The 13,558-nt window shown below is 38.0% G+C and overlaps 1 long non-coding RNA gene across 1 annotated transcript in view; it reads right to left on the bottom strand.

Moving 5' to 3' along the window:
* Positions 1-1,396: 1,396 nt before the first annotated feature.
* Positions 1,397-13,558, bottom strand: part of LOC117023018 (uncharacterized) — a 56,391-nt gene continuing 44,229 nt past the window's right edge. Inside the window, exon 3 of the long non-coding RNA XR_004423161.1 lies at positions 1,397-1,516. This is a non-coding gene — a long non-coding RNA (uncharacterized LOC117023018). The remainder of the gene's footprint in view (positions 1,517-13,558) is intronic.

The following is a 13,558-nucleotide window of genomic DNA, read 5'->3' as shown; positions in this document are numbered from 1 at the left end:
TATTAGATATTTTTCCTCCTATAAAATAAAGATATTTTTCCATTGTTTTCTGACTTGCATGGTTTCTAACAAGTCTTTTATGATTTCTAGCTTTGTTCCTTTTATGTAATATGTCTTTTATCCCCAGGTGCTTTAAGATTTTGTCTTCATCACTGGATTTCAGTAGTTTGATTGTCCTGTAATGGTTTTCTTCTGTTTCTTCTACTCGAGGTTCATTGAACTTCTTGAATCTGTGGGATTATAGTGTTCATTAAATTTGGAATTGTTTTTACTATTATTTCTTCAAATATTTTTCTGTTTCTCCTTATTTTTTCCTTCTGATCTCCAATGACATGTACAATAGGCCACTTGAGAGTGTCCCAGAAATCAGTGATTTTCTTGTTACTGATTTTTTTTTCTATATGCTTCATTTTGGATAGTTTATTCTGTGATATCTTCAAATTCACTAATAATTTTTTTCTGCAGAGTTTTAATTAGCTATTAATCCATTCAATGTATTTTTCATTTCTAGAAGTGCAACTGGGATTTTTAAAATTATTTTTCCTTTTTGTCTTCATCATTTTTATGCTTTCCTCTTCCTTCTCAAACAAATGGATGGAGGTGTTTTTATGTCTCTGTCAGAAAATTCCATGATCTCTGTCATTTCTGGATATGCTTCTATTGATTTTTTTCCATAATTATGGATAGTATTTTCCTGCTTCTTTGGATGTTCGGTAATTTTTGGTAGATGTAGGCCATTTATATTAAGAAGTCTCACCACTCTGGCTAGTGAGAACACCAGCTATTCCCAGCCCTATGAAATCTACCTACTCCTTTCCTTGGTTCTTTCCATGACCTCAGGTAATTTTCTCACATGCATAGCAGATAATTACTCAGCCAAAGACTCAAGGAATTCCTTCTACAGATATGCAAAAAGCTCTTTCTGTGAAGTTTTCACCTTCCCATATTTTTCCTAGAAGATTCCAGCCACTTGGTCTGCCTAAACTTCAAACTCTGTCTCCTCAATTTAGGAGGACTGATAGTCTCTGGGTTCCCCTCCCCTGTGCTACAATCTGGAAAGCCTATCCAGACAATAAGGTATTATAATTGTAGGACTCACCTCATTTGTTTTCCTTGTCTCAGGGATCACCATCCTGGGCCTGTTGTCCAATGTCTGAAACTCATTAATGCATCTATTTTGTCCAGTTTTACAGTTGTTTAAAGAAGATGAGTAAATATGGTCCTTCCTTACTCCATCATGGCCAGAAGTTCCCTGATGGGTTCTTTTTAATACAAGACATTTTAGAGATAAATGAAAGGATTAATTGAAAATAATTGGACTGCTTTTTGAAGACAAGTGCTTTGTTTTGTTTTCTTGGTTAATAAACAGTTAGGTAAAGCATAATTTACTGTTTGTCATGCATAGCAGTTCAGAGCATAGACTCCAGAATCAGGTTGCTTCAGTCTTGGTGCTGCCATTCACAAGCTGTATGAGAGTGGTCCATGGTCCATTCCCTTTTTGCCTCTGCTTTCCCATCTGTAAAATGAAAGTGATAATACTTCTTATTTTATAGGGTCGTTGTGAACAGTAAGTGAGCCATATGTGTGTGAGGCATTATATTATCTATTGCTGCATAACAAACTTGGATAACAAAATACTCTGAAACTTAGTGGCTTAAAACAACCGTTTATTTAGCTCGCAGTTTGGTAGGTCACAATTTTGACTGGGTTTCTTTGGGCAGTTTCTCTGGTATCAATATAGCTTACTCATGCATCTACAGTCAGTTGCCAATCAGTTAGTTGGCCCTTTTTCTAGGGTTCAGCTCATTGTTGGCTCTGATGAGGGGGTAAATGGACAACATGTCCCTTACCCTCCCACATGGTAGCCTTGGCCTATTCACATGACTGTTCAGGGTTCTAAGAGCAGCAACAGTCCAAGCTTCATCGCTCAAGTATTTTTCAAGTCTCTGCCTCAGTCACATTTTCTATTTTCCCATTTACCAATACAAGCCATATGGCATAGCCCAGCGTCAGTGAAGGAAGGCACCATCAGAGATGTGAATATAGAGAAGGGGCGAGTTTGTGGCCATTTTTGTAATCTATCATAGACACTTAACAAAATTATAACTGTTCAATAAATGTTAGTTATTTTTTCTTTATTTAATTGTAATATATTATAAATACAAGTGTGTAGTAGTTATTATTTACAAATAATAGACTGTAATAAGAACCAGGTAACAGGTGTTATCTGTTAATTATCTCATCACTATATTGTTAGAGCTAAAGTAGATACATTTGTCTTGGATCAGCTGATCCTTTCACTCTGTTTCTGTGCAATCATTACAACTTCAGGGGACATCTCTTGCCTCCAGTTCTACAGTCACGTTCTGCTGCAAAATTCCTTCTCTCTGCACTCTTCAGTGGAACAGTTGTATAAATCACGCAGAATGTTGGCAAGAAAAGAGCAACTTCTGGGCTGAGTGCTTTTTGAAAAAAATCTTCCCAGCTACCCAGAAGTCATTTACATAGATTAATTCCTATGGGTTAAAATTCACAGCACCCCTTTTGCTGTAGCAACCATGGGAGAAACTGTCATTTTGCAGCATCACAGAGGAGTTACTGCTTAAGTATTTTATGCACACACATGTGGGCACTCCGACAACAAAATACTATTTATTATTCCTGCACATTTAGGTTTGAATAGCTCTCTCTTTTTGGATTTGTTACTCTCTTGACACCAAATGCTATAATTATTGCCCCAATGAAGTATTGCCTGAATCTTCGTGGACCAAGCACTCATCTGAAAATCATTGCTCAATCATTCTCTGGTCCTACATTCCCAAATTTGTTTCAATTGTGAATAGAGTGTGCATATCTCACAAGGATTCAATGAACCTCAGTAACCTACAAGTCACCTACTTCTCTGTTGCAGGATGATTCATTGAAATATTAATTTTACCTTGTTCTTGCTGCAGTGGGAGAATACAGAGAATGAAAGGGAAATTTTCCTCATCCTACCTCCCTTCCAAGAAGAATAATCATGCCACTGTGATCAGCCCTCCTTGCTTTGTAGGAATTATTTTAGCAGCTTCTTTGTGTTTCAGAAGAGACTCTGAAAGCAACTCCCTTCCCACCCCCCAACCTCACACCTAGCTCTTTATTCGGGAAGAAGCTGGTACTAGGAAAACAGGGATAAATGGCCTGAACTCTGGAGAATGAGAAGGATTCCTGTAGCGTGGGAGGTTTTTGGAGGGGGACGAAGGTATTGTGTACATCAGGGATAGATAGAAGACTTGGACTTCTCCTTTGCTGTGGTACAGGAATGGTCAGACCTCTGATGTGACAACACATAGATACCCAATACCATGACCTTTGGAACCATGACCAAGTTTGATGCAAGGGAGTGTTCATATTCAAATGGGCCAGATGGGCTTGGACAATGAACATCTTTGCAGCAACTCCAATTGAATAAAGACTGAGGCCCTTTCTCCAAGTTTCCTACATTGTGTACAACCTAGTAGGGGAAGAGCCCTGTCCCTCCTCCCATGCCCCATGTGCCTGCAGTTCGATTTCCTGCTAGCCCTAGCATGACCAAGCCAGGAAGAAAAGCATGTATTACCTTTCTCACATCCTAGTCAAAGTGCAAAATTATACTGATATACTCATAAAAATAGAATCTTCACCAAGTTCTTAGGAGCTGGTGTTCTAAGCTGTTTTCCATCCTTGTACATTTTGGTTTCAAGCTAGTCACCAGAAATCCCAGGGATAATATGACACAGAAGTTGCTGGGAGTCTAATATGTCAGTGCTAAAATCTCCCTTGGATCGGGTACACAATAACGAGCTGACTGGCACCAGTAGGCCTGTTAGCAGGTGTGAGATAAAGAGGATTCAAATCCTACCATGGCCCAAAAAGCAATTACACAGAAATGTTGCTGTAGGACTTAACATTAAAAACTCTCCATCAGTTCTAGTTGGCTCTATCCACCAGTCCAAAGGCAATTTCCTCCCAAACTTGTAGCATTATAGATTCCCTTTTTCCCCTTGAACCTGAAAATCCAGCTGTGTTCTCTCGCCTCTGACATCAGCATTACTGGCTTTGATACAGCCAACCATCTGGCTGATGAGGCAGAATGGAGTCCAGCTCACTGCTCCCTGCTGTTTCCACACGACACTACAAACTCACTGGCATCAACGTGGATGGTGAGCGGTGACTCAGACTCACAAGGAATTAACATATCAAATGACCCTGGACCATAATTTCTGATGATCGTCTCTGACAGTTAAGGTTGAGATTGATGTGGCTCTTCTTGTGATACCATGGAACTTTGGAGGGATGCTTTTAGTCAGGTAACCTCCCCAAGAAGTTTACCAGATGGTGTGACATCTTCAGTACAGGCGATAGCATAGAGATCTAGAATACTGAGAAAACAAGTTAACCTTTTTAGCTATTTGTTTCAGGTATGAGATGTATCTGTTCATTTACTGTTTGAATTCATACTTCTAAAGCTGCTCTTTATTTTTTCCTACTCCTTTTCTACACCTTATCTGTAAGTAGACAATTTCTATCCATCAACATTAACCATTTTCTTCACCTCCCACCCTCAATACTTACTCCTCTACCTTTTCTGTCATTTCTAACTTGGGGAATTTTAAAGAGGAAAGAGAGAAAATGACAACCACAAAAAAGAAGGAATGAGAGGAAGAAGCAGCAGCATGATGGTGGAGACAGATTCTGTAATCAGGGAACACGGTTTTGTCTTCACTCCTACTTGTTAAATGACTGATCATTGTGCCACATCCTTTGAACTCTGCACGTCAGATTCCTAATCTGTAAATTAGGGAGAAAACAATAAATGAGGTAAAGCGTGGTCTGTGTAAACGAGCGAGCCCTAATAGATACGATATATTAAAGGAAAATTGAGAAAGGACTTTGGACTTCATAATAGACCAAAAGTAGATGCAATAAGATGAAAGCTGCTACAGAAAACTAGTTTTTCCTTCTCATTTTCCCCATGAGCACTGAAGTAGGGACCATATTCCTACTTGTTTGGTTTAGTGCTTTCATTATGGAGATGAATTCTCTGAATAGATTTTTCCTGGCAGGATGAGAATTTCCCTCTCTCTCTTTCTCTTTCTGCAGGGAATACAAATTTAGGATTTAGGAAGCAACACCAGGCCCCCAACACATTTGTCTGCCTGTGTCCCTGGACTGTCCAGTCACCCTTTTCCAAAGCTCCTTTGAAACTAAAATATGAGAAGGAGAGGGCCGTCCACAGCCCTTGCTCAATGTGACTGTGAAAACCTATTCCATTCTCACTTTGTATTCAAGACACACGCGCTCCTCCTCCTGTAGTATTTGCTGATATACTTTGCACTCCAGCTGCTGCAATATTTAAATCAGTGATTCAGTACACAAACCACACGATGTGCCACTACACTCCGACAAGCAAGGTCTGTCTCTCCGTGGGGACAGAGGATCTAAGCATCTGTCATTCTCCTCCCTTCACTTATAATTAACCACACACCCTTTTACACACATAAATATTTATGTGCAAAAATAAAACTCCCTGGTGCTTTAAGCCAATCTCTCTCTCCTCAGTGAGCTTTGAAAGTTGCCGAAATGAATTTTTCACTTAATTCCAGACTCCATAAGAAACTCTTTGATGTGAAGAACTTATAGCATATAATTATACAATCCCAGAAAATAATTTTAAAACCCCCGAGTAGGTTTTAAAAGTAGGATACATGCAAACTTCTAGAATGTAAGCGCCATGAGGGAGCAGTCTTTTTCTATTACATTGATCTATCCCAAGTGTTTAGAACAGCCCCGGTATATAGTGCGAGCTCAGTGAATACATTTTTTGAATGTTAAATGAATGAATGCACAGGAACCCCAATGACAAGACATGATTTTGTCATTAAGGATGAAGAATTTAAGACTCGAACTTTGAGGCAAGCGTTGTGCAACCTGAAAATATTTGATATTAGGTGAGAATAAGCCAGAGTGAGAAATAATCACGCATTTATTTATTCACTCAACAAGTCATTATTAACTATTGTCAAGCATCATCACATTAGGTCAATTATAAAAAATAAATAATGGTCCTTACCCTCAAGGAACTCTTGGCTTCTGTGTGATTCTCAAAGGGTGGTCCATGGATCTGTTACCAGTACTTGTTAAAAGTGCAGTTTCCCAGATCCCACCCCAAACTTACTGAATCAGAATCACCGAGGACGATCCTGGGACTCTGTATTTTCAACTTGCAAGGCACAAATACTGTTTGAGAGGCTGGTCTAGAGCTCATGTTGACCGTTTCTCAGCAACTGTGTGGTCTCTGCTACCATTCAGGCAACATTTACATTGTCACAAACATCCCTTAGTGAACTGATAGAATGTAATAATATTGAAATAACATGGCAATTTTAGATTCATTGTTTGGTATTCTATTGATGGAACACTACAAGAGGGTCCGCTTTTTAATTAATCCCTACTGGGAATGGTGATTTGAGATGAATTCAGAAGACATTTAGCCGATGCAGACTTTCAGAAACGGGACTAAACTGAATTTTCTGCATGTTCACTAACCTCCTAAACATCTGCAAATAGTGTTTGAAATTTGCCTCCGGCCTTATCAATTTCAAATATTCCAGTGTCTCCATTAACCTGTCCCATTCAGCACTAACTGGAGAATAGACTGACGCTTGCACACCTCCTTGAGAAGGCTAATTAGGTCCTCAGTGCCCAAGGTATAGTCAGAATCGACTACCATCTGGCTCAGGATGGTGCAAGCCTAACTTCATGTTTAGTTTTAATTGTGCATTTCTGTAATTTAATGCAATTTTCTGTAGACTACTGACAAATCACATCTTTAAACAACTTTGCTGACCCCCTGTGGACTGTAAGATCCATTCCCCAGTTGTTCTTCCCATTTGAATATCTCCTTGGACCTGGCTTCAGCAGGAAGAGTTTTTCATATATTTAATTTGTTAATGTCTTATTTGCTTCTACTCTTTCATATTTCCACATTGTCCAACTCTGTCATTTCCACAGGCTCATGAATCATGTCCTGCATGGATCCTGACACCTTTAATAATCATTCTCTTCATATTAACATTCTTGTCAACCCTTCTCCAATCCTCACCAGTTTTTATGAAATGATTTGTAAACGTTTAATATTTCATTATTTTCCTTGTTCTATGCTTTGGGACGGTACTATTTGCCATTTCACTAAGGAAAGATTTAGTACAAATTGAGAGTTTGATCACATACTAGTGTGGTTATTATTTATACATTACATTATACTCTCATTCTCTGTGGAAAAGGTAACTTAAATTCAATTCCAGCCAGAAAAAAATGAAAATGCTTTGAGAATTGCAAACATTGGTCACTGAGTTAGCTGCAAACTCCTCCTTAACATTTTGAAAGGAAAAAAAACTACTAATGATTTGAGATAACACCATTTAATGTCTTAATGTTAAACTGTGCATATTTGCTGTTAATCAAAACAGTTTTTTCAACTCAAAGTGATGGTACTTAATGTTCTGTTAATTATGCAAGAAGCTAATCAATTTGTCCCTTAAATGGATGTTCAACTGATTAAGAGAAGCTAATCATCAGTTATGAAATCCATACGGCTTAGATGAGTCAGGACTAAAAATGCTTTTTGCTTACTTGGGACCAATAATTCTGTCTCCTTAAATTACCTCTTATTTCAGTTGGGAGAAGATATTTTTTTTCCTTAAATATGTAGGTGTTATACTCTTATTTGTGCATTGGAAAATAAGCCTAGGTTAACCTATAGTTTAGGAATCAAACGAAGAACAGTGTTATGATAGGTTCAATTTCTTAAGTAATCCCTAAAGGACAATAACGTGGCCAGAAATTATAATTTGACAGTATAGATTGTTGTGAATGAAATAAGATTATTTATAAGTTTAACTCCCCTCAGTGCTATAAAGAGGATTTAGGCATGTTGCTCAGTACTCTACAAAGATCGTTTTTTTCTTATCCTATTCATCCATTCAACAAATATTTATTAAGCATCTATCAGGTGTCAGGTACTGTGCTAGACACCAAAAATGTAAGTAAGGGCATGTAAGTCACAGTTCCTAACGTTCAAAGGCCAACAAAGAAACCAGAGGCAACCACCATGGTAAATCTTAAAAGTTACCATCACAGAAAAAAAAAAAAATTTTGTAACTATGTATGGTGACGAACGTTGAGATTTATTCTGATGATCATTTCACAATACATACATATATTGAATCACTAAGTTGTACACCTGAAACTAATGTAATGTTATATGTCAATTATACCACAATGAAAAAAAAATGTTTTAAGCAACCAGCATGATAAATAATTAGGTACATTTTTACCTGTAAGAGTCACTCAAAAATAAACAAATAAAACAAGAAAGAAAAGCAGTTATACAGCAATGCACTATAATTTATGCATCAGAGATTAACAGTTGGACAAAAGCTACCCATGTTAGAAAAAAGTACAATTCAGTGATTCCAGATTCAATGGACTAGCCGTCAGGATGCCTGGCCTCTCATTCTAGCTTGTATTAATAGCTATCATGAATGCCCTATGGGAGTTTTTAAATTCTCTCTGTATTTCAACTTTTTCATCTGCAAAAGAGTAGTGAATTTTCCACTATGTGGTAGAGGTCAAATTCACATCACTTGGAGGAAAACCAGGATATCCTCAAGGGCTTATGAACTTGAATCCAAATACAAAGTGCATTTGTCAATCAATCATTCAGTCAGTAAGTATCTATTGATTATCCACTGAGTGCCCTTCATTGTGCCAGGCCCTGTGGGGGACATCGAGAAAGAAACAAAATGATCACTTTCTTCATTAGCGGCCAATCTTGTTGGAGAAAAAATAATTAACATGCAATAATAATAAAGAAGGGAATTAATAAATGATGTCCCAGAAGGTGTTATGCTTTTTAGACTATAAGGCTCTTTCACATGTTATGTTATTTAAGAGTGAGCAAGTGTATATGATCAAAAGGTACACTGTGTGGTCTGCTAAAAGCTATAGAAGGTTGGAGGAGAGAGGTATCAATTAAGCTGAATTGAAATTAAAGGATTTGAACTGAGCCAAGATGTTGAACTGTTCAGGAGTAAGTGAAGTTGGATAGAAAACAGCACATGCCAGAGGAAAGGGATCAAATCCAAAGGAGGCAAGGAAAAGAACACGCTAATCATGGTATATTTATGGGCATAGGCTTTTACTGAAATAGAGGTCTTATAGACAGATGATGGTGGACTTTAAAGCCTAATTTAAAATGTGCAGGAATGTCAATTTAGAAGAAAGTGTGTAGGAAGAAAGAAAATATTTGAAATAGGAAGAAGATAAAATTTGTATAGTAAGGAACTCATGTGATTAAAGAGATTTAAGGGAGAGTCATCTGGTAATGGCATATTGAGTAGATTTTAGGGTGCAGCAGCTGGACCATCAGGAGACTGGCTCCTTTAAACCCCATATTTCCAAATTCTGTAACACCTAAATCACAGATTTTGCTCTTATCATTTATAGGATAACATATCACTTAGCGATTTTAGATTTGTTATGTGGTTTACTGAACCTGCAGTGACAGATGGCTTATGCAATATAAAGCACTAATCCTACTTTGTCCAATTTGAGATTTGTCATGGAAAGATTTTCGCAAAAATAGAACAATTGTTTATTGGCCCAACTTTTATTTCTTCATTGTCTTTCTAGCTACCTTTTGGTTCAGGGTTGAGTTAAAAAGAAACCCAGAAAAATAGTATCATTAATCCTTTTCTTTCCTTCAATTTCCAGGCACGATGAGTGTCTGGTAGAGGTGAAATAGGGCCGTGATTCCTGTGGGGTCCTCAAAGCTTTTCCTAGGATGAGAAGCTGGAGGTCAAAGACAGAAAGAATAAAGATGAGACTGCCATAGTAACTGCCCTCTCTGTACACTGTCTGAAGAGAGCTTGGAAAGAAAAAGACTGGAGGAGTGGTAAAAAAGGAAGAAGAAGCAACTTATGAGGCTGTGGTCTCTACTCACAATTCAACCTATTTTCAAGTCTAGGAGAGGAGCCATGGGGCCAGTTCAAGACAGGTTCAGTTCTGCAACTGTCTTGAGCATCTAAGGAAACTGCTGGACAGCATCTCACGCAGAAGCATTCATCTTCTGTCCGTCCTCCTCTGGTTCCCCCCTCTGTATATATCTCCATCCTACAAGCCCCCTCCTCTGCCAGCAACCAGTCCTTTTTTTTTTTTTTTTTTTAAATCCAGACCCACTTCAATTGTTCAAAGGAGAAATGAAAGGAGTTCTTTTGGTTGCACACAGGATGGGCTGACATGTGATTTTTATAGTGATTATATTTTTATAAGTTATGTTTTGTGCCTGTGTATCTATCTATCTATCTATCTATCTATCTATCTATCTATCTATCTATCTATCTACCTACCTATCGTCTATCTAATTATATGTATGTATTAAGCAGATGCCCTTTTATAATCAGGTCCTTGAGGGATCTTGATTTCCAGGACTATCTGGAATCCTCAAAAATGTTCCTTACTGCCATATTTTGTCCTTTTTTTCTTTTTCCCTGCCCTTCCTCCCTGGCTCTGCTCTCCTCACTGTCTTCTCCTCTTGTCTCATTCATAGCAGAAAAACACACAAAGCAACAAAAAATATGAGGGCTTTTTCTGAAGAAATATTGACTCTAATAGAGGACACTCACTTTGTGGAAAATGTGTTCTCTGCAGGAAAACCCTCAAACAGCATACTCTTGTTTCTTCATCATTTTTGTCCATGGCCAAAGGATTTCCCTCTTTCCTACATTGGTGGATATGAAATTGTGTCACTTTAACCAAGACACTATTCATCAAGATTCCAAGAATCATTGTGCTGCAGCCCTCATGCTCCTTTCTTACCTCTCACCAGAACCCCAGTAGGGATGAGGTAACCTCCTCCCCAGAGGAGCTTTGTCACTAAGGCATGGGCTGAGATGTCCCTCTGTGTTGCCGAGTTAGAGGATGGATGGAACTTTCTGAATCCTTTCAAGATTCTGTTTTCTTTATTTCCGAAACCAGACATACTCCCATCATTTCTAATTTTTTGTTCTCCCTCCCTCTCCCCACCTTCCCACACCCCTCTTTATTCTATTTTACAGCAAAGAAATCCTATCTATTCCCTGTGTTTTCCTCCATTTAAATTGCATGTAAAAACATTAATGATTCTCAAGCCATAAAATTTGATTTAGAAATACTATAGTCTAATTAGGTAATAGTGCATGGAACTTCTGTATACTGTTACAGACCAACTTATGATTATTACGTTTCCACAGTGACCTAACCCCATTCTGTGGTCGATTCTGTAATACAAAATGGGTAAGTTTTAATAAACATTATTCAAGTTCACCCATTCTGAACTGGTCTTCATATTACTTGTCAGTCCCTAGCTTTTCAATCACAGGTATTCCCAAAGTAAAAATTCTCCATTGCTAATCAATAATAATTTTGCATTAGCTAATCAAAGAGCTTCCTTATAAGAACTTTAATATACATCTGGGTATTGAAACAGAGGAATGGGCTGGAGTAGAGAAATCAACATTAATTTTTTTTATGTGCTAGGTGCAGTATCAGACACTCACAAGTTTTAATCTTCACCTCATTGTGGTGATTTGAAAACAGAATAGAACATTGACAGCCAAAGTTTTAATGGTTTAAAAACATATGGGCTCTATTTGTCCTACAAGTCTGACAAAGATATATTTCCATGCTTTTTCTTCTAATGCAGTAATATAGTATCTACCACTTATATTAAATAATCTCATCCCAGTCTAGCCTATTTAAAATTTACATTTAAAATTAAACCACTTTTTTACTCTTCTTGTCTCAGAATGTTTCAGACACATGCTGCTACATCAGACACATTTTACACCCACATTAATCAAAGCACAGAGAAATTATTACTAAAGATGTGAGATTGATAACACTGTCTTTTTAGACATCTAAAGCAAATACTATACTGCACAGAAGATAATATTCCACCCACACTCCCATCTGCCCTCCCTTCCATTTCTCAACAAATCCTTACTAAAGGTTTCTGTTTATAAGCTAAAGAAATCACCACTCAAGATGAGAGAAATTGTTGAAATCTTCTTTACAGCCAGATCTGTTTTTGAGTGTTTATTGGGTTAACAAAGAAAACACACACAAACAAAAAGAATAATCAATGGCAGATGTGGTTATAGAGACTCTGCCCATGTGAAAAGGCAAGGAGAACAGAAGTTATCTTCCCTTGAAAGCCCTAGCACTTTCCATTAGCCGTAATGTTGCCATTTACTTTTACAAAGCTCATTCACTTCAAGGCTAGGGGATGTTTTCCTTGAAAGTGCATTCATTCTTCATTCAAAAAATATTTATTTGGCATCTATTATGTACCTCAGAAATTCAAAGTGCTGGGAATACAAGATTCCTCTTTTCCTGGAGCTTTGTATAAGAGAACTTTCTGCAATGGCAGAAATGTTCTGTACCTATGCAGTCCATTATGGTAGCCTCTAGCTACGGTGGCTATTGAGAGCTTGAATTGTAATTAACGTGGTTTGGGAACTACAGTATAATTATTTTTAATTTCATTTAACATTGATTATTTTAAATGTATATTTAAATAGCCATAGGTGGCGAGTAGACATATATTGGACAGTACAGTTTAGTGAATGTATGAGTGTGGTATATGTGTATGTGTATTGAGGAGGTAGTGACAGACTCCATAATACATACATGAATAAGAAACCTCAAATTGTATTACACGGAACGCAGACAACTGAAATAGGGTGATGTTGTGAAGGCTACATTAGAATGGGTGGTTGAGGAAGGAATCTGACTGAGTAACATTGAAGCTGAGATCTGAATGATAAGAAGGATCCAGGCAAAGATCACGAGAGGAACACTCCAAGTTGAGGGAACAGCTAGTGAAAAGCCCTGAGATGGGAACCAGCAAGGTGTCAACCAACACCAAGGGCAGAAGGGTGAGCAGTGTGGATGGAGGGTAGAGAGCAAGGGGAGGGCAATAGTGAAGCTAGGAAGTTATAAATGCTCCTGTGTTAGTTTCCTAAGGCTTCCAAAACATGATAAACTTGATAGCTTGAAACAACATAAATTATATTCTCTCATAGTTCTGGAAGCTAGAAGTCTGAAATCAAGGTGTCAGCAGAACCAACCGACTTCTTCCAAAGGCTCTAGGCTCTAGGGGAGAACCTTTCTTTGCTTCTTCCTAGCTTCTGCTCTTTTCAGCAATTGCTGGTGTTCCTTGCCTTGTAGCTATGTCACTCCAATCTTTGCCTTTGTCTTCACATGGCCTTATCTGCATCTCCTCTCTCTCTCTGTCCTCTCCTCTTCTTATAAGGGCATCAGTCATTGGAGTTAGGGCACACCCCAAATCAGTAGGCCCTCATCTTAACTTAATTACATCTGCAAAACGCTTTTTCCAAATAAGGTCCCATTCTGATGTGCCAAGTAGACATGAACTGGTGGTGGGTGAGTCGGGGGACTATTTATTTAACACAATATAGCACTGAATTTGAAAGTC

This window comes from Rhinolophus ferrumequinum, chromosome 6 (assembly GCF_004115265.2).
Source record: "Rhinolophus ferrumequinum isolate MPI-CBG mRhiFer1 chromosome 6, mRhiFer1_v1.p, whole genome shotgun sequence".
NCBI lineage: Eukaryota > Metazoa > Chordata > Mammalia > Chiroptera > Rhinolophidae > Rhinolophus > Rhinolophus ferrumequinum.
This window is presented reverse-complemented; position numbering and strand designations above follow the sequence as displayed.